Source organism: Petromyzon marinus, chromosome 8 (assembly GCF_048934315.1).
Source record: "Petromyzon marinus isolate PM22_M1 ecotype Great Lakes invasive population chromosome 8, UKy_Petmar_22M1.pri1.0, whole genome shotgun sequence".
NCBI classification, from domain to species: domain Eukaryota; kingdom Metazoa; phylum Chordata; class Hyperoartia; order Petromyzontiformes; family Petromyzontidae; genus Petromyzon; species Petromyzon marinus.
This window is the reverse complement of record NC_133674.1, coordinates 13935516-13955301: the sequence shown is the minus strand read 5'-3', so window position 1 is coordinate 13955301 and position 19786 is coordinate 13935516. Positions and strand designations below refer to the sequence as shown.

At 46.0% G+C, this 19786-nt stretch overlaps 1 protein-coding gene across 1 annotated transcript in view; it reads right to left on the bottom strand.

Moving 5' to 3' along the window:
* ABCG2 (ATP binding cassette subfamily G member 2 (JR blood group)) overlaps window positions 1–9504 on the bottom strand; it is a 29168-nt gene extending 19664 nt beyond the window's left edge. Inside the window, exon 1 of the mRNA XM_032949765.2 lies at window positions 9101–9504. The gene's annotated coding sequence lies outside the window, so the exon portion shown is untranslated. The remainder of the gene's footprint in view (window positions 1–9100) is intronic.
* Window positions 9505–19786: the final 10282 nt, after the last annotated feature.

Sequence of the window (19786 nt, the reverse complement as noted above, 5' to 3'; positions counted from 1 at the left end):
CCCAATGCTTGAACCCAGCGCTGTGACAGAGACAGACAGGGTCGGGTTTTTAGAGTGCTTGTTTTTCTGTAGAAGGAATATTGAGCCAACCCTTCCATTGCAAGAACAAAAACAGACCTGATGTTTAGTAAATAATTCACACACTGCTATGGACTGCAAATATTTATTTCTTAAATATGACATCATTCTCTGCAAGATGCATTTGAAATTATAATATAACATGTAATGCAGCAGTTATGAAAAAAGTGTTTTACGTTCAGGGTTACAGACAGCAGTTCACCTATAAATTGTACACAATGGGCAGCTAGATGGTATAATTCCAAAAGTGCATAAATGTACAATGTGTGCCCTCTTGGGAAATGCATTATACTAAATTTGTAGCCCTTTGTCAATCAACTGTTGAACAAAAGCCTCCTAAGTGATGTCGGTCATGGTTGTTGTTTCATCACACTTCACCGTACTGATCAGTGTGGGATGATAAATGGGTGATGGTCAGGTTAAGATGTCACTCGCCAATTCATGTTAGCCATGGCCAGGTTAATAACACAATGTGCAAGACACTGCACCACCACTCCAATCCCTGTCATGCATTGTGTGAGAGCGTTTATGTGCATTTGTAACATTTAACTCATAATAAAGCTTAAGTATATGGCAATGGGGAAACATGAGCGGATTTGAGCTCTCCAGCAATGAAGATTAGGTCTGAAAAAAAAGTCAGGTAAGTTTCCACTTGGCAGGTGTGTCAGCCAATTTAGTTTCAGAGCTCAAGCGCCTTAAAACATTACACTGCAATTACAGACCCGACTACAATTCCAGCTCAGCTATAGCCTTTGAGAAAAGCATGAGATGATATGTAATCTGCAATATGCAGCACGTTAAATATCGTGTCCGACGTGAACACAGAATGCTCACGTGACCATCCACACAATTATCCCTCGTGATGTAAACCACCTATTAACACAATGGCTCCTAAAACACATCGGTGACTGGCAATGGTGAGCAATGCCTAGCATTGCCTAGCAAATAATAACATGTTAATTATACTATATACGGTATATATGTGTATGCAATACCAGATTTCATTTTTTAAGAGCAATGCAATAATTTATGTTACCAGGATTGCACTGGCAGAACAAGTGGATGGTGTATAACGTAACAAAACTGTCACTCGCTAAAGCTACATATAGACACAATAAAATGCTATTGGGAAATTGGACAGAATACACGAATGAATTAAATATATGAAGAAAACATTAACCATATTTATCTGTCAGAGGGACTTCATTTGAAGGTCACAGCAGAATATGTATAGCCAGCACAGTTATTAAAGGGAAATTGGATAACAAAAATAACAACATAAGCAGCAGATATGAGCAAGTTGGCTGCTTCTGAAATGCTGGACCTGATAATAAGAAGCCCAACAAACCCTGGAAAGAAAGTTTTTTTTTTTAAGATTACCAGCTGTAACATATAGAGCCAGACATGGAAATTGACAAAGAACATTTTACAAATGCTCTAGAATGTGTTAAAAAAACACACACACATGGGAGCTGCACGCTTAGAATTACTCTGGCAGAAAGAGGAACACCCACATTTGAGAATGTAGGCAGATTCATGTTTTATTACTTTTAATAAGAGGAAGAAGGCTTGGGAAATGCATGTCCCGATAAGGAATGATGGCTCGTGGTTGAGACTAAGGATGATGGAGTAGCAGCCCAGGTAAGGAATGCAGTCTACACGATGTCCACCGAGAAGATGCAGCAATGAAATCAGCTCGCATGGAAGTGGTAGGTGAATTAAAACTTTATAAACCGCGAGATGATGGCGATTTGGGGAAGCCTTCATCCAGCAGTTGATTGATCATGGCTGGTGATGATGCCTTTCGAAACAACTACACTCACATGACATATCAGCTGTCAGTGATTTGCTGAAGGCAGCCAAGACTGGTTTCGCTCGACAGTTTTGGCAGGAAACATGTTGCTACTCTGTCACTAAAACTCGTGGTATAACAATGTATCAGTTACTTAACATGTACTCCTTAAGCTCGTGATACATGCATCATGTCATGTGTGTGGTGTGTGAGAATTTACGTTGTTCAATTCGTCTGTAGTTTAATACTGCAATTTTTGAGAGCAGGGAAACTTCGAATACTGGGGTTATTTATTAAATGTAAACCTATGAAGTTGGGAATAAAGAAGTAAAAGGCACTTGGCATAAACATTAATTATTCAAATGTATTTATATTCAGCGATGTTAAACTTTCATTAGGTATCAATTCCACCTACCAATCATCATTGGCCATTTCATCAGCAGCTGTGCCATCCTATAGAATTGTACGTGCATTTTAAATTGCTCACAGCAATTCTACACAATTTTATTTGATACAGCACTCTTCTTGCAAAGTGCACCAGAGCACTTTACAAAAAAACTCTATACACTATTGGCCTATCAATAAACTCAAAATAATCTAACTAAAACAATTATTTATATATTTAAAGATTCCATTGTGCCAGAATCCTGATACAACTTGTGACAGAGTTCCAGAGCCAGGGAGCATAATTACTAAATAATACCCTTTCCCATCCTGGTTTTCAGAAGACTTCCAGGAACTACTCAAAGTTCAGACTTTCACTGATCTCAAGGTGCGACTAGGAGCATAAGAAACCAAACAGTTCCTGGAAATATAAAAGGCAGCAGACCACAAAAGGCCTCATATAGATAGGTAGAAGCATTTGTACATCTATCCTGGGTTTAAAAAGGAGTCCAGTGCATCGACTTAACAATGAGAGTTCAGAATTAAACCCAAATTAAATCATGACGAGCCCACAGATGCCCAGCACCTACAGGAACAAATTAAGGGTAAAAAGCCATAACTCAAACCGCGAAATGCCTGGCCAACACTTCTGTTTTCACCCAGGCAAGGTCCATCCTTGTGCACTCTGGCAACCCGTGTGTTCCATCCATCTCTCGGGATTATCCAGGAAATTTTTTTAATAAAAAAAACTCCATGAAGAAGCAAGAAAAACGTTCAAACAGTCCACGACTTTAAAACAATTATTTTGTTTATAGAAAAACACCTTTCTTTAATTTGAGATGTTCTCATCTTCACAAGCCTTAATGAGCCAATCTTCTCCATTCAGATGCTAATTCAGTGATTGTTAAAGAATGTCAACCTCTGGGCAATATGTGACACGTGAAGGGGGAAGTGGCGGTGGGCTGACTGACCAGTTTTGGCTACATTGGCAAAGACTAGGACATCAATGTAACTTCCATCGGATTACAAAATAATTATATGCATTCTACACTTCGTTCCCATGTACAGGCAGTTGTGTGCTCTTGTGTATAAAGTACCTGGATGTGTATCAGTACGCATGTATTTACGAATGCGTGTTATGCATGCAGAACTTCTTTCACACCGTGCTAATCGGAGGTGCAGGGGAAGGACAACACGCATATGCGTGCAGATGAGTTTGTATCCGTGTACACCCATGAGCCTACGTGTGCGCCTGTGCGTGCCCGTTACAATTTAGATTAGTTTTTTTAGAACGTCGTAATGCGACTGCATCTCAGGACGGGTGAGGGAAACCAGTGCCTTGGGGGAACGGAGTTTAAAACTACGGTGGGAATTGTGGAATGCGCAATCTCACACGGACCAAAATGTTGCCTCGAGGGCTGAGACGATGCATCGGTGGCAGAAGCAACGCGTGCCCAGCGGGGAGTAGAGTGAGATGAGAGGGCATAAGTAGGACGAGGGGGTTGGGGGTATAGCATGAAAAAGAGCTTCATAGCTCATCGGATTCCTCCAGTCTAAATAAATATTTTGATTCTGTATGGAGGGAGGGAGGGGGGTAGAGTTTGGAGAGTACCTTAATGAGAGCACCGCGCGAAAAGGCGGGAGGTAGCGCGGACGTGGTGTGGAGAGGAGTCGAGTGAGATGAGAAGGAGGTTGGAGAGTGTGCAGAGCTGAGTGAGATTAGAAGAGAGATAGAGAGGAGCATGCGGAGGGGGGGGGGTCGAGTGACAGAGGGCATTGCTGCTAGGGGCTCAAATGGGTCTCGGTCGGCTCCTGTGTAGAGAGGGGGGGGGTAAACCAAAGCCAAATAATGTCAGTCCATGACGAATGAGCAAGCTGCTCGTTAAACATGTCGTGTGCTCGAATTTACACATCGAGGTGGAGTAGTGGTAGCAGTCGTTGTCGCTCAGCGCTATGAATGGCCACGGTTAACTTCGGTGAGTAGTAACATCCGAATCGTTCTTTAAAGGTCACTCTCAACCAAACCGGCACGGTGAAGTATGGTCAAGCATGTATCGATGAATGTAACATCAACTATGGGCATGCGCACAGCAAGGCCGTAGTAGCCATGGAGTCAACATTGGAAGGGGACAAAATCTTCCAGGGTGGCTGGGGGTCCCAACCCAGACAAAAAAAAATCTAAATTTGAAAACTTATTTCGTGCCTAAAATATTTAAAAAATTCACTAACACATGGGATGGACTTTTTCTTTATTTTTAACAATAATGTCTAATAGTGTATATTGTATTACATTGCTCTGTTTTTACTTTTTTTGTACCATTTCTTGTTTCATTGTATGTAATGGCAGAGATTAGGTATTAATAAAGTACTACTACCATAACCACAATCATATAAACATAAATCTATGCATTGATTTATATGAAGACAAGTCCAGATATTGTGGCCAAGGTTTATCAAATTGTTTTTATTTACATCGCATAGCAATTATTTTTTTATAGCAATATATAGGGGAGGGGGGGCATTTTGAGCATATTTTAATATTGGGGGGGGGTGTGTGTGTCCCAATATATATTATAATAACGGCCTTGGCGCACAGTCACATACAATAACCGGGGGAAGTGTACCAAAGACAAAAGATTCCCTTGCGCAGCCTTAACAGACGGTTTAGGGCAAGTGCCGCTCGCGTGTGGCACACGTGGGTGGTGGCGACACGCACCACCCCCGGCCGCCTTTGTCTCCCCCCCCCACAGTGGCGATATTTACCCCACACCGCCACACCAGCTACTCGTTTGGAGGCCGAGTCGACCTAGGGGAGGACCGGCGGTGGCGGCGACGGCGACGACTTTGCCAAGCCACGCGTGAGCCATCAGCCACGCGTGAGCCATCAGCCACGCGTGAGCCATCAGCCACGCGTGAGCCATCAGCCACGCGTGAGCCATCAGCCACGCGTGAGCCATCAGCCACGCGTGAGCCATCAGCCACGCGTGAGCCATCAGCCACGCGTGAGCCATCAGCCACGCGTGAGCCATCAGCCACGCGTGAGCCATCAGCCACGCGTGAGCCATCAGCCACGCGTGAGCCATCAGCCACGCGTGAGCCATCAGCCACGCGTGAGCCATCAGCCACGCGAGACTTGACCACTGCCATGCGGAGCTGCAACTATGCGAAACTTCACCACTTCCAGGGTACTTACTGTACCAGTGGCGTGTGACGTGTGGTGTGTACCTTTGTGTGGTGTGTGGTGTTTGACTTGTGGTGTGTGACGTGTCTGTGTGTGGTGTGACGTGTGGTGTGTGTGTGTGGTGTGTGACGTGTGTCTGTGTGTGGTGTGTGTGTGACGTGTGTCTGTGTGTGTGGTGTGTGTGACGTGTGTGTGTGCTGTGTGGTGTGTGACGTGTGGTGTGTGTGTGTGGTGTGTGTGTCTGTGTGTGGTGTGTGTGTGGTGTGTGTCTGTGTGTGACGTGTGTGTGTGTGGTGTGTGGTGTGTGACGTGTGGTGTGTGACGTGTGGTGTGTGTGTGTGGTGTGTGACGTGTGGTGTGTGTGTGTCTGTGTGTGGTGTGTGTCTGTGTGTGACGTGTGGTGTGTGACGTGTGGTGTGTGACGTGTGTGTCTGTGTGTGGGGTGTCTGTGTGTGTGTGGTGTGTGTGGGGTGTGTGACGTGTGTCTGTGTGTGACGTGTGTCTGTGTGTGTGGTGTGTGTGACGTGTGTGTGTGCTGTGTGGTGTGTGACGTGTGGTGTGTGTGTGTGTGGTGTGTGTCTGTGTGTGGTGTGTGTGTGGTGTGTGTCTGTGTGTGACGTGTGTGTGTGTGGTGTGTGACGTGTGGTGTGTGACGTGTGGTGTGTGTGTGTGGTGTGTGACGTGTGGTGTGTGTGTGTCTGTGTGTGGTGTGTGTCTGTGTGTGACGTGTGGTGTGTGACGTGTGGTGTGTGACGTGTGTGTCTGTGTGTGGGGTGTCTGTGTGTGTGTGGTGTGTGTGGGGTGTGTGACGTGTGTCTGTGTGTGACGTGTGTCTGTGTGTGTGGTGTGTGTGACGTGTGTGTGTGCTGTGTGGTGTGTGACGTGTGGTGTGTGTGTGTGGTGTGTGTCTGTGTGTGGTGTGTGTGGTGTGTGTCTGTGTGTGACGTGTGTGTGTGTGGTGTGTGGTGTGTGACGTGTGGTGTGTGACGTGTGGTGTGTGTGTCTGTGTGTGGTGTGTGTGTGGTGTGTGTCTGTGTGTGACGTGTGTGTGTGTGGTGTGTGGTGTGTGACGTGTGGTGTGTGACGTGTGGTGTGTGTGTGTGGTGTGTGACGTGTGGTGTGTGTGTGTGTCTGTGTGTGGTGTGTGTCTGTGTGTGACGTGTGGTGTGTGACGTGTGGTGTGTGACGTATGTGTCTGTGTGTGGGGTGTCTGTGTGTGTGTGGTGTGTGTGGGGTGTGTGACGTGTGTCTGTGTGTGACGTGTGTCTGTGTGTGTGGTGTGTGTGACGTGTGTGTGTGCTGTGTGGTGTGTGACGTGTGGTGTGTGTGTGTGTGGTGTGTGTCTGTGTGTGGTGTGTGTGTGGTGTGTGTCTGTGTGTGACGTGTGTGTGTGTGGTGTGTGACGTGTGGTGTGTGACGTGTGGTGTGTGTGTGTGGTGTGTGACGTGTGGTGTGTGTGTGTCTGTGTGTGGTGTGTGTCTGTGTGTGACGTGTGGTGTGTGACGTGTGGTGTGTGACGTGTGTGTCTGTGTGTGGGGTGTCTGTGTGTGTGTGGTGTGTGTGGGGTGTGTGACGTGTGTCTGTGTGTGACGTGTGTCTGTGTGTGTGGTGTGTGTGACGTGTGTGTGTGCTGTGTGGTGTGTGACGTGTGGTGTGTGTGTGTGGTGTGTGTCTGTGTGTGGTGTGTGTGTGGTGTGTGTCTGTGTGTGACGTGTGTGTGTGTGGTGTGTGGTGTGTGACGTGTGGTGTGTGACGTGTGGTGTGTGTGTGTGGTGTGTGACGTGTGGTGTGTGTGTGTCTGTGTGTGGTGTGTGTCTGTGTGTGACGTGTGGTGTGTGACGTGTGGTGTGTGACGTGTGTGTCTGTGTGTGGGGTGTCTGTGTGTGTGTGGTGTGTGTGGGGTGTGTGACGTGTGTCTGTGTGTGGTGTGTGTCTGTGTGTGTCGTGTGTGGTGTGTGTCTGTGTGTGGCGTGTGTCTGGTGTGGGGTGTGTGACGGGTGTCTGTGTATGGTGTGTGATGTGTGTCTGTGTGTGGTGTGTGACCTGTGTCTGTGTGTGGTGTGGTTTGTGTGTGTGTGGTGTGTGACGTGTGTCTGTGTATGGTGTGTTTCTGTGTGTGGTGTGTGATGTGTGTCTGTGTATGGTGTGTGATGTGTGTCTGTGTATGGTGTGTGATGTGTGTCTGTGTGTGGTGTATGACGTGTGTCTGTGTGTGGTGTATGACGTGTGTCTGTGTATGGTGTGTGACGTGTGTCTGTGTGTGGTGTATGACGTGTGTCTGTGTGTGGTGTATGACGTGTGTCTGTGTATGGTGTGTGACGTGTGTCTGTGTGTGGTGTATGACGTGTCTGCTCGCGAACAGCACTCGCCCCTACAGTCTATAAAGGATACACGGGGATCTTTGTCTCTGTGTGTGTGGCGTGTCTGTGTTCCTCGGTGTGGTGTGGCGTGTCTGTGTGTGTGTGGTGTGTCTGTGTGTGTGTGTGGTGTGTGTGTGGTGTGTGTAGTGTGTGTGACGTGTCTGTGTGTGTGTGTCTGTGTGTGTGGTGTGTGTGGTGTGTGGGGAGCGGTGGTGTAGCGGTTAGCGCGCTGCGCTATGAACCTGGCGACCCGAGTTCGATTCCCGCTCACGGCCAACACCAGTGACGATTATCTGAACCGGTTCCGGGCCTCCCCTAGGTCGACTCAGCCTCAAATGAGTACCTGGTGCGGTGTGTAAACATCAGGGTGACAAAGGCGGTCGGGCGTGGTGCTGGCCACCCACCCCCTCGTGTACCGTTCCGGTCTTCATAGGTGCTCGCTAACAGCACTTGCCCCTACAGTCTGTTAAGGCTATACGGGGGATCTTTGTGTGGCGTGTCTGTGTGGTGTGTGTGGCGTGTCTGTGTGGTGTGTGTGGCGTGTCTGTGTGGTGTGTGTGGCGTGTCTGTGTGGTGTGTGTGGCGTGTCTGTGTGGTGTGTGTGGCGTGTCTGTGTGGTGTGTGTGGCGTGTCTGTGTGGTGTGTGTGGCGTGTCTGTGTGGTGTGTGTGGCGTGTCTGTGTGGTGTGTGTGGCGTGTCTGTGTGGTGTGTGTGGCGTGTCTGTGTGGTGTGTGTGGCGTGTCTGTGTGGTGTGTGTGGCGTGTCTGTGTGGTGTGTGTGGCGTGTCTGTGTGGTGTGTGTGGCGTGTCTGTGTGGTGTGTGTGGCGTGTCTGTGTGGTGTGTGTGGCGTGTCTGTGTGGTGTGTGTGGCGTGTGTGGCGTGTAGTGTGTGGTGTGTAGTGTGTGTGTAGTGTGTGTGTGGTGTGTAGTGTGTAGTGTGTGGTGTGTGTGTAGTGTGTAGTGTGTGGTGTGTGTAGTGTGTGTGTAGTGTGTGTAGTGTGTGTGTGTGGTGTCTGTGTGTGTACACCACAGCTGGACATCGTGGTACGGGCCTTGTAACGCCGCTCTGCGCCGTGAGAACCGCAAACAACGTTGTTTGCGGTGGCTATTTGTTTTAATGTAAAAGATGTTCTTGTTGTTATCTTTGCCCGTGGGTCACGCATTGCAACCACCCCCACCCACCCCGCATAACAATCCCCATTCATATTTTCAAATGCTGCGTTGGTAATTTAAAAACAAAGCATCTCTACGGCGGTAACGTCACAATATCACCAGCGATGCAAACAGCAGCAGCTGTATTACTCACGTTGTGCGGACGGATCGTCGCTGCTGCCGATGATGATGCTGATGCCAAACTTGGTCTTGCTCCTATAGGAATTACGCCGCCGCCGCCTCCTCCTCCTCCTCCCGCTTTGTTGAGCGAGCTAAGCCGAGAGGCGTGCACCGCGAGAGACACAGAGCGACACAGAGAGACACAAGGTACAGAGAGACACGAGCTACAGAGCGACACAGAGCTACAGAGCGACACAGAGCTACAGAGAGACACAAGGTACAGAGAGACACGAGCTACAGAGCGACACAGCGCTACAGAGCGCCACCCGCGTGTCGCTGTGACCAAAGGCGCCGCCCGCGTGTCGCCGACCCGTCCACGTGCTTGGGGAGCCCCCGCCGCTGTCTCGGAGTTTCTTTTTTATTTAGCGAGCCCGCCGCCTCCTCCTCGCACGCGACAACCCCGCACGCGACCCCCCCATCCCCCGCAACCCCTCCCCCCATCCCCCCAAACCCCTCCCCCCATCCCCCCAAACCCCTCCCCCCATCCCCCCAAACCCCTCCCCCCCATCCCCCGCAATCCCTCCCCCCCTCCCCATACATCGCCACCCCACCCAGTCTCGCGCGAGACTCCGTTCCCCACTCCCCATCCCGCCCCCCACCGCCTCCTCATCCTCCTCTGACCCCCCCCCAAGCCATCGTACACGATGAGCGTTGGACCAATAGCAGGGAGGCGATGATTGTTCGAGGCACTGCCGCCTTCACTTTGCGTCGGGCGTCAACTTCGGCGATTTCGTAACAAGAGAGACAGGGTGACCCCTGTGTACCTCCCTGGTCACCCAGTGGCCCGGTGATCCCGCGGTGAATTCAATCGCGTGTGAAGTTTACGCTGAGCCGAGCCACGGGTCGCACGCACGCACCGTTTTTTTTTCCCAATGATCATTGTGGGCTTCTGAAATTGTTGGCGTGAAAATGCACATCCGATTAGCTCGGTTGGCTACGTACGGTGCGACAGAAGTTCAGCATACTGTATATACAAGTGTGTGTGTGTGTGTTTTTTTACGTAACTATATGTTCGGTAATGGGTTGTTTTAAATACATGTTTGCGAACGCATTTTTTTATCCGATTTTTAAAAAGATGCTAAAATGTGAGCTTACTAGAACGAAACATTTAGGCGAAATATAAAACAAGTCTTAACAAATTCATCTTCTTTGGTTCTTTCGGTAAAGTCACGTAGAATGAGAATACAATAATAAATTGATCAAATAAAATAATAATATTCTCACGACGTTTCGGCCACAACACAAGCGGCCTTTGTGTTGTTTATTATTAATTATTTTATTATTTTATTCTCATTCTACGTGACTTTACCGAAAGAACCAAAGAAGATGAATCCTTGCAGTCACGAAAGCTTTAAATCGAAATCTTAACAAATTGTAAAATCGTGGGTGACAAAAAAAAGTGTAATGTTCATTGAAATGCAATTCAGATACAATGACGAAATATTTGGTTATTTGAGGAATCGACAAAACATGTTAAGTAATTACAAAATACTAACATGTTCATGAAATACTAAACATGTTTATTAAACATTAACATGAAAGCAAAAATAAATATGAAAAAATTCACTATGTTTCCATTGAACATAGCTTTAGTACGCTATAGATACTACACAGTTTTGGACCAACCTTATACTGTGCTCATTTTACAAGTCATGTGTTGGGAAATATATTTGCGTCGGCTTTTCTTTTGCTGTTTTTATTGTGGATCATTTTTATTTTTACGAGTGCTCAGCTATGTTGAAATACTTCTCCGAACCCATAACTCTGTGTAACGCAGCTGAATGTATGGTATGTACTTCCCCGTAGAGTTCATACTTTATGCTGAGTAACCATACGCAGTGGACAGGGGAGAGTTGGGGGGGGGGCAGTGATTCTCCCCCCCCCCCTGCTTTATAAAACCTCTCAACTTAAATTCGTTTTCGGGCAACGCCTGAAACAGTGACCCATACCTACCTGGTCACCCAGTGCCCGGGTGAACTGCGGTGAATGACATCGTGTGTGAAGTTTACACTTAACTGAGCCATGGATCGCACGCACGCACCCTCTTTGAAATGATAATTGTGGGCTTCTGAAATTGTTGGCGTGAAAATGCACATCCGATTAGCGTGGTTGGCTACGTACGGTGCGACAGAAGTTCAACATACATACAAGTGTGTGTGGTTTTTTTTACGTTACTATATGTTTGGTGATGGGTTGTTTTAAATACATGTTTGCGGAGGAATTTTTGTATTCTATTTTTAAAACGACTGAGATCGTCGTTGAATTTTGATGTGAACTAGTCTTGCAACCCTTCGCCAGCCTCCCTGCCATCATTCACCAATCCACACTGACCAGTTGGTAAAGTACGGTTAAACAACCCCCCATGATCGATATGACGTGGGAAGACCTTCACCCAGAAGTTCGGAATACGAATGTTTAAACCTCTTTCTATTCCACATCTTTTGCAAGACAATTAATCTAATTCCTTCCAATGTAGTCCGCATTTAAATGCTCAAATAAACATTTAGGTGGTGCTCATTCATTATCGACTCTGAACAAGTAGTGGACATTCCATATTCTTATGGCGGGGGACTGTGCATTCATAGCACGACCACTTGAATCCTCACAAGCTGCTTGCTACTCATTGTATCAACTCCAGAGCAGTTAAACTCTCAACCTGAGCCAATCGATTTTCACCTGGTTGTAATAAAATGGCATACTGTATATCTAAATTGTTCAACCACAGTGCCATGGCAAAAATACAATCTAGGAAATCAAACATGTTTTTGCTTTATAGTTTATTGGCACATGTACCAAACCACTGGTGAAGCCAGTGGGGGGTGGGGTGGCACGCACCCCCCAATGATCCGATCGAAATCCCTAATTTAGATCGGATCATTGGGGTTTATTAGTAATAAATCGGCATTTTGCGACCCTCACTGCCACTGTGTAGCATATTATTATGTGCCAGGGACTCTATGAGATGATAGGACAATAATCTGAGTCCATAGTTCGCAATAAGTCACGGCAAAGCAGTTATAAGCGACTAAGAATTGTGCGCAGTTGCGTATACAGTGCACGACTTCCCTGAAGGCATTCACCTTCAGCGAGCGCGATGCCGATCACACAACGCAGTTCGAATTCGACCCTCGATCGATGGCTGTGCCATCGCCGCACAAGCGTAGAATAAAAAGCAAGGGACAAGTCCTTACTAACAACTCCTCTATCATTTTCCATTGCTGGAGGGGTTGCCCCCCCCCCTACCTGAAAATCCTGACTCTGCCATTGAACCAAACAGTAGGTCAAGTGTCAGGGTATTACTCCACACCCTGCACATGAGGAAACTCACCTACAATGAGCCAGCATTATTTAAAACAATTATGATGGACATTAGATAAGTAGGTTATACACCATACTCTTTGGTTCTATTCGGTAAAGTCACGTAGGTAAAAAAATAAAAAAAAATCACGACGTTTCGGCCACAACACAAGCGGCCTTCATCAGGTGAAGGGACCAGCCTGTCTCGAAGACTGCGCTGGAGTGAAACAGAGCCAAGCTCAGACTGCGACCTTTATATACACCAATTTTATGAGAGAAGCTAAAGCAGTCACAATCTTATCCTTTCATTCTTAATCTCAGCAACAACTTTAGTAGACAATGTTCCTGCCCATGGCTAGCCATATTTCGCATTCCTGTTTCAGTGTTGTAAACTGTACTGACCCCTATCCCTGACTACACTCAACTGTCAAGTTCATCATGCGCAATGACCGAAAACCTGATGTTACAAAGCCTTAAGGTCATATGCAACTATAGGCAACATCCAGACAATGGCTCGTTTCACACCATTGCAGCATAAGCTAGGAAATTAAGGGGTCACATTTTGGGGGCATGAGTGGAACCTAAGTTACCATATGGTGGAAGTGGTGACAAATTTTGTTTATAATCTTAGTTCTTTCGGTAAAGTCACGTTGAAGGGAAATAACAAAATAATAAAATATATATAAAACAATAAAAATTCTCACGACGTTTCGACCATAACACAAACGGTCGTCTTCAGGTGTGTTGGTTTGAATAAATTTATTTTCAAACGGTGTATTTATTTATTTATAAAAAAAAACGTTAGCGTCACGCGCAGCGATTTGGCAGTTTATTTAGGACTAGTCCATCTAAGTTCTGAAAAGAGGAGGGGGGAGACGATTTTTTTTTAATGTATGCTGTCTGAAAGCCACTGTAAGCGTGAACAATCAATTAAGACCTGAAATGGTTTATCAAATCTTAACAATGATTGCTAAGATAGAATCCATCTTCTCGGTTGAAATTGTCTCTGTGCTTGTTTATGTGGATAGCCTCATGAACGAATCTCTCATGGTAGCCAGATGGCTTACAAAGAACCTCTGTCTTGGAGAAGTCAATGTCATGTGAGCCTACTAAATTATAACAATGATCTGCCACGGCCGAGGTGTTGGTCCTACCGTGTTTAAGGTCTGCTTTGTGTTCACGAATGCGGTCCGAGACATGGCGTTTGGTTTCTCCAATGTAACTACTACCACAGAGGCAACTTAGTTTGTAGACACCAGGGTATTGTATGTCCGGAATCACATATTTTACAGACGGAACCAGATCACGGATTTTATGTAATGTGTTGAAACGGACCTGGATCTTGTGCATTCGTGAACACAAAGCAGACCTTAAACACGGTAGGACCAACACCTCGGCCGTGGCAGATCATTGTTATAATTCAGTAGGCTCACATGCCATTGACTTTTCCAAGACAGAGGTTCTTTGTAAGCCATCTGGCTACCATGAGAGATTCGTTCATGAGGCTATCCACATATACAAGCACAGAGACAATTTCAACCGAGAAGATGGATTCTATCTTAGCAATCATTGGAAAGATTTGATAACCATTTCAGGACTTAATTGATTGTTCACGCTTACAGTGGCTTTCAGACAGCATACATTAAAAAAATTCGTCTCCCCCTCCTCTTTTCAGAACATAGATGGACTAGTCCTAAATACACTGCCAAATCGCTGCGCGTGGCGCTAACGTTTTTTTTGTTTTATAAATAAATAAATACACCGTTTAAAAATAAATTTATGCAAACCAACACACCTGAAGACGACCGTTTGTGTTATCGTCAAAACGTCGTGAGAATTTTTTATTGTTTTATATATTTTTTTATTATTTTGTTGTTTCCCTTCAACGTGACTTTACCGAAAGAACTAAGAATATGAATTACTGCAGTCACGAAAGCTTTAAATCAAAATTTTGTTTATTCACTGTGCAAAGAATCTAGTCACACACCGGTGTACTGTACGATTAATGAATTGGCATGTTTTGTCTACGTGACAAACCTTACTATTTGTCTATGTCGGGTGGTGGCGGGTTTAACGACACTTTTAGATTTACGCGATCTAACCCAAAAAAACCTATATTATGGATATTATCCATGAGACTAATGAGAGAATCTATCGAAATTTAAAGAAATCAAAATAACTTTAACCGTTCAGATAGCTACCGCCTTAGTGCTGCGTGGAAGAGAATCATCAAATAATACATTATTTAAATACATGCCTACAAAGGGCAGCGTACTTGAATAGGGATTACCATTGGTAGGGCAATTTTAACAAACAATAATGTACGTTGCCTCAGTAATCCCTCCCACCCCCCCACATTGTGCAAGAGTGCAGAAACGTGGTCACCACATCTACGCCTCTATATAAGGAATGAAACAGTAAGACTTTTCCACAAATCTGGCTGTCACCTGATGAAGCAAGTTGTAATTACTGGCGAAACGTCGTATTTAGATTGTAAATGTTGTGGCTTGGCTCTCCAACACACTAGTGACTTTACCGAAAGAACCAAAGAGTATGGATTTCTGCAGTCACGAAAGCTTCAAATCAACATACTGGTGCTGTACTAGTGACGAATTGGCATACTCTATTTACGTGACAACCCTTACTAGTTGGCTGTGTCGGGTGGTGGCGAGTTTTAACGACACATTTATATATTTACGCGATCTAACCCAAAAACCTCTATTTTGGATGATATTGGTCGCGAAAGCCTACATGTTGAACTGACGAACCGTTGGCTTTGCATTTACCAAAATACATTTATTGATCCTTTATGACTACAACACATTCGAAACACCATTCGTTTTATAGCTACAGTATTTACAAACAAAAGCGATAACAAAAGGAATATTGTATACGTATTTGCACTTTATACAATGTTCACTGAGCTCACCATCTTTGTGAGGTCGAATGCAACAGCGTTTGCCCTCTGAGGAGACGCCTTAAAGAAATGTAGAATTTTCACTGATGGCTAAGAGCCAACAAATAAGATTAACATAATCACACACCTTGAGAAAGGAGATGCTGACATGTTAATGTTTGGAGAGGCTCTACTCAAAATCTGGATTATATATTTACATAAGACCTAGAGTCAATTGCAAATACAGTAACAATACTGGTGTATCGTAAATCTGGATTATATATATTTACATAAGACCTAGAGTCAATTGCAAATACAGTAACAATACTGGTGTATCGTATACAATGATGATACTGTATTATTTAATCTCCTAAGTGCTGTCTTAAAAGACCATATCTAAAGCAGGCAGCTGGAGCAATAGAGTTCTAGCAAAGTGTTGTCACTTTGATAATGGGTGGAGAAAATCAATAAACCAATGTCTCACCTGCTGTAGGTTTCTGAATCAAACGCTTTGACTGTATAACCTTGTAAACCCATATGACCGTCGCATTTTTAGTGACTGTGGACGTCACTGTGTGGTGCCGGGCCTGCGAGGCCACGGCGGATAATGTGTTGTCATTATGGGCAGCCCGGTTACTGGGCGTAGTACCAGCCCGAGCAGGGCTTGGGTGAGCGCTGGTTAGCGCAGAGGCACCACGTACAGCGTGCGGGCTCCCGGTGAGGGAGCGAGAGAGTCGGCCAGCCAGGGTTACGTTGAGGCGTTGATACGCTGGTTGACCTGCCGACACATGACCGGATGATGTTGGAGGGGGGCCACCGGTCGACGGGGGCCGCTGGGTGGTCACGTGGTATAGAAGAGCTCTCGGGAGCCTTCGGGAAAGGGCCAGAGAGATCGAGAAGGTGGGCGGGGCGAGAGGCGGAGCCAGCCTCAGCCCAGGCCGATATAACGGGGGCCCCGTCTGGGGCTCGGGGTTCTTCTGGTTGTTGGTGAAAAAGATCCACGTCGGGTTGAAGAAGCCTCTAGCCACACGGTCCGGGACCCAGCTTGTGGTCCGGACCGGGATAGCGGGACCGTGTCTAGTTCTGCTGTAGTGTGGTTAGATTGGCGTTCAACACCCGTGTGTAGATTACATTGTTGTGTTGGTGTTAGTGTGAATAAAAGTGTTGCTCCCAAGATAACGTCTGCGACTCAGTTGGACTCACTACACATGGAACAATGATGACTGCCGAGTGAGTCCACAACGATGGAATGGAAAACTAATGGGTTTGCCAGTGACTAAAGAGACCAATCCTGATTTCACAGCATTTTTCACACTTTGGACAGACCAATGTTATTAAATGCCAAAGAAAGGCAAATCCAAGGTGTTATTTAACAGCAGCTTGTGATGAAATTGCATTTGTTAAATAAATCGAAATGTTATTGTATACGGTAATTGTGTTTAATTAAATTAGAACAGAATAGCTGAATTGTTGTTTAAGATATATGTTTAGACGTGTTGAAGTAACTACTTAGCTACTGTGGTTAAAACAAAGCGAATCCCACAACAGGCTGCTGACATTGGCAAAGGGGTGTCCCATGTGCAGTGTTCTTAACGGAGGCAGCACGTTAATTACATAGCCCCAACAGGGATAACTACATAAACGTACACACTAACTAAGCCCCAACAGGGTAGCAAAACCTCGGCTTAACGGGGTAATGAATAACCGGGTCAGTCAGTATCATGCTGGCTGACCCACATTGCCGAGCGAAGACCGAAGATCGAAGAGAGGTAGCGCCAATAACGCTCTCGGGACTGCCTCTTGATGCTCCTGAGCGTGGCCTCGCTCCTCCCCTCGGCCACGCCCCCTTCTGAATCTTTCCAGAAGGATCTGGAGCCGGTATCGCGTGTCCCTCAAACCCCCTTTTGGGCCCCCTTTTCTCAACCGTGCCGGTCACGTGCCCTCTCGGGTTCACCCAGACGGTCACGTGCTCACGTGCCCTCTCTCTGCCCGTCAACGGGACCATGCCCTCTCGGGCCCGCTTTCCCTGCCGTCCTTACTTACGCCGGTGCCAAAGAGAGGCACAGGACGCGCAGTTACCGGCTTGTGACCATAGGTGGCGCACACGCCACAGAGACTCTATCAGTGTCTCTCGACGTGTAATAATAATTGCAGTTCCACTGAAAATTCCTTGAAGGCACAACATTATTAGCTCATGCAGCTGCTTACAATGGTCTCGCAAGTTCGCATGAACAGAACTATGAGATTAGAAAAAAAAAACATGTAAGTACAACTAAAATCATAATAGATCATCGATTTTGTTCAAACTCAATTAGAAACCACAGAGTTATTAAAATATGAATACAAGACCTATCCGTCATACCTTGTACAGCCTGTTGAGGGCGGGGGTTACTATCATTCACCATGCTGCTCAGTATGGGCTGAAGGAGAGTATTGTAGCAGCATAAACATGAGAGCATAGAAATATAATACGGCTATCTATTTTATTGCACTGCCCACGTAGGCCCATCATGAACTAGGTTACCAACAAAGCGCTACTGGGATTGCATCACTTCATTAGTGGATTACATGGGAATACATTCGCGACGAAACAGGTTTTATGGCACGCTTAAATGTCAAAGCTGTCCCTGAGTGACCCATACTGCTTAACTGGTTAAAACCGCACTGTTTCATTCAGAATATTTCCATCATGATTCACGTGTCAAGGTAACTCGCAAGTTACAGTTGAATACAAAGGCAAATACCCCCCCCATATAGCCTCAACAGACTTAGCTTGAGTGACGTTAGCGAGCACCTATGAAGGCTGACACAGCACACGAAGGGTGGGTGGTCTCCACCAGGCCCGGCCGCCTTTGTCTCCCGAGTGGTGATGTGTGAACACTGCACGGGTGCTTATTTGAGGCTGAGTCTACCTAGGGGAGGCCTAGGACCGGTTCAGATATAATCCTCACTGGTGTGTCGGCCGTGAGCGGGAATCAAAATGGGTTTTGCCAGGTTCGTAGCGCGGCGTGCTAACCGCTACACCACCGCTGCCCACACGGTGCACTACAATGCGCTTCAACACCAACAGCTACAATTCCTGCACTTATATTGTCAATTGTTATTGCAATCATTAATGAACATTCAAGCATTGTCACATTACGCGTCCTCATTAAACAACTGCCGTGTGTGGGCTTAAATATTGCACGATGCATTTTGTTTTGTGTCTGTGACCAAATGACCCGCAACATGGGTGACTACCATGCACATCAGGTCGTCATCGGGACCGTCCATAAATGACGTCACGCGATTTTTGACGATTTTTGACCCCCCCCCCGCCCTTCGTCACACGGCGTCACAAAAAGTCAGACCCCCCCCCCCTCAAATATGACGTCACAAAGCTCTGCCCCCCCCCAAAAAAAAATAAAACATGCTTCAAATCGCTTTAAACTATTGCCATTGTAGTGCGTATTTCATGTGGCGCTGCACTCTGATGTTGTAGGAGAAAACATTTATTAGAAAGTCTATTTAATTAAGTAGAACGTGTTGTCTGTATTTATTTAAAGTTGCGCATTTTGCTGTGACGTCACATTTCTCACCCCCCTCCCCCTCGTCACACATCGTCACAAATGTCTGACCCCCCCCTCCCCCCCCTAGGTGCGTGACGTCATTTATGGACGGCCCCATAGACTGCAGGGTTAATTAGTGGCCAGTAGAGGAAATACATTGATTTACTGTGCTTTCTATAGTAATTTAAATATGTAACACCTTGTGAGGATTGTCTGGGATGGGGGGGGGGGGGGCAACCAGAATAACAAAAAGATAATTTACAACTTGATTCTCATGGTAAATTGAACACCCATGATAGACTGGCCACGAATGGTAGCTCAACAAAGTGACTTATCACGTGGAAAAGTATATCAGCCAAATACTCCAAACGCATGTATTTTTTTGTTTAATGTGGACAGGAAACCTGGAGGATCCAGGAGAAAAATCCACGCGACCACGGGGAGAACACGCAAACTCCAAATATACTGGCGTCAGAGTTGGGATCGAATCCACGACCTCCTGTATACCGGGCGAGGCAGTTAACATCTCCTAGCCACCGTTGCACTTTTCATGGTAAAACTTGACTCCCATGGTAAACTTAACTCCCATGGTAAACTAAACTGCTATGGTAAACTAAACTCCCATGGTAAACCGGACTTCCATGGTAAACAGGAATCCCATGATTTAAAGCTTTCGTGACTGCAGTAATTCATATTCATTGCTCTTTCGGTAAAGTCACATGTTTTATATATATTTTATTATTTTATTGTTTCCCTTCAACGTGACTTTACCTAAGAATATCTAAGAATATGAATAGGAATCCCATGGTGAGGGGTTGGCAACCGAAATAACAAGAGGCATTTTTTTTCGAATTTGGTGGGGGGGAGGAAAAAAACAACTGAATAGTTCACGAACTGCAATGCATGTACAGGTGGTCGG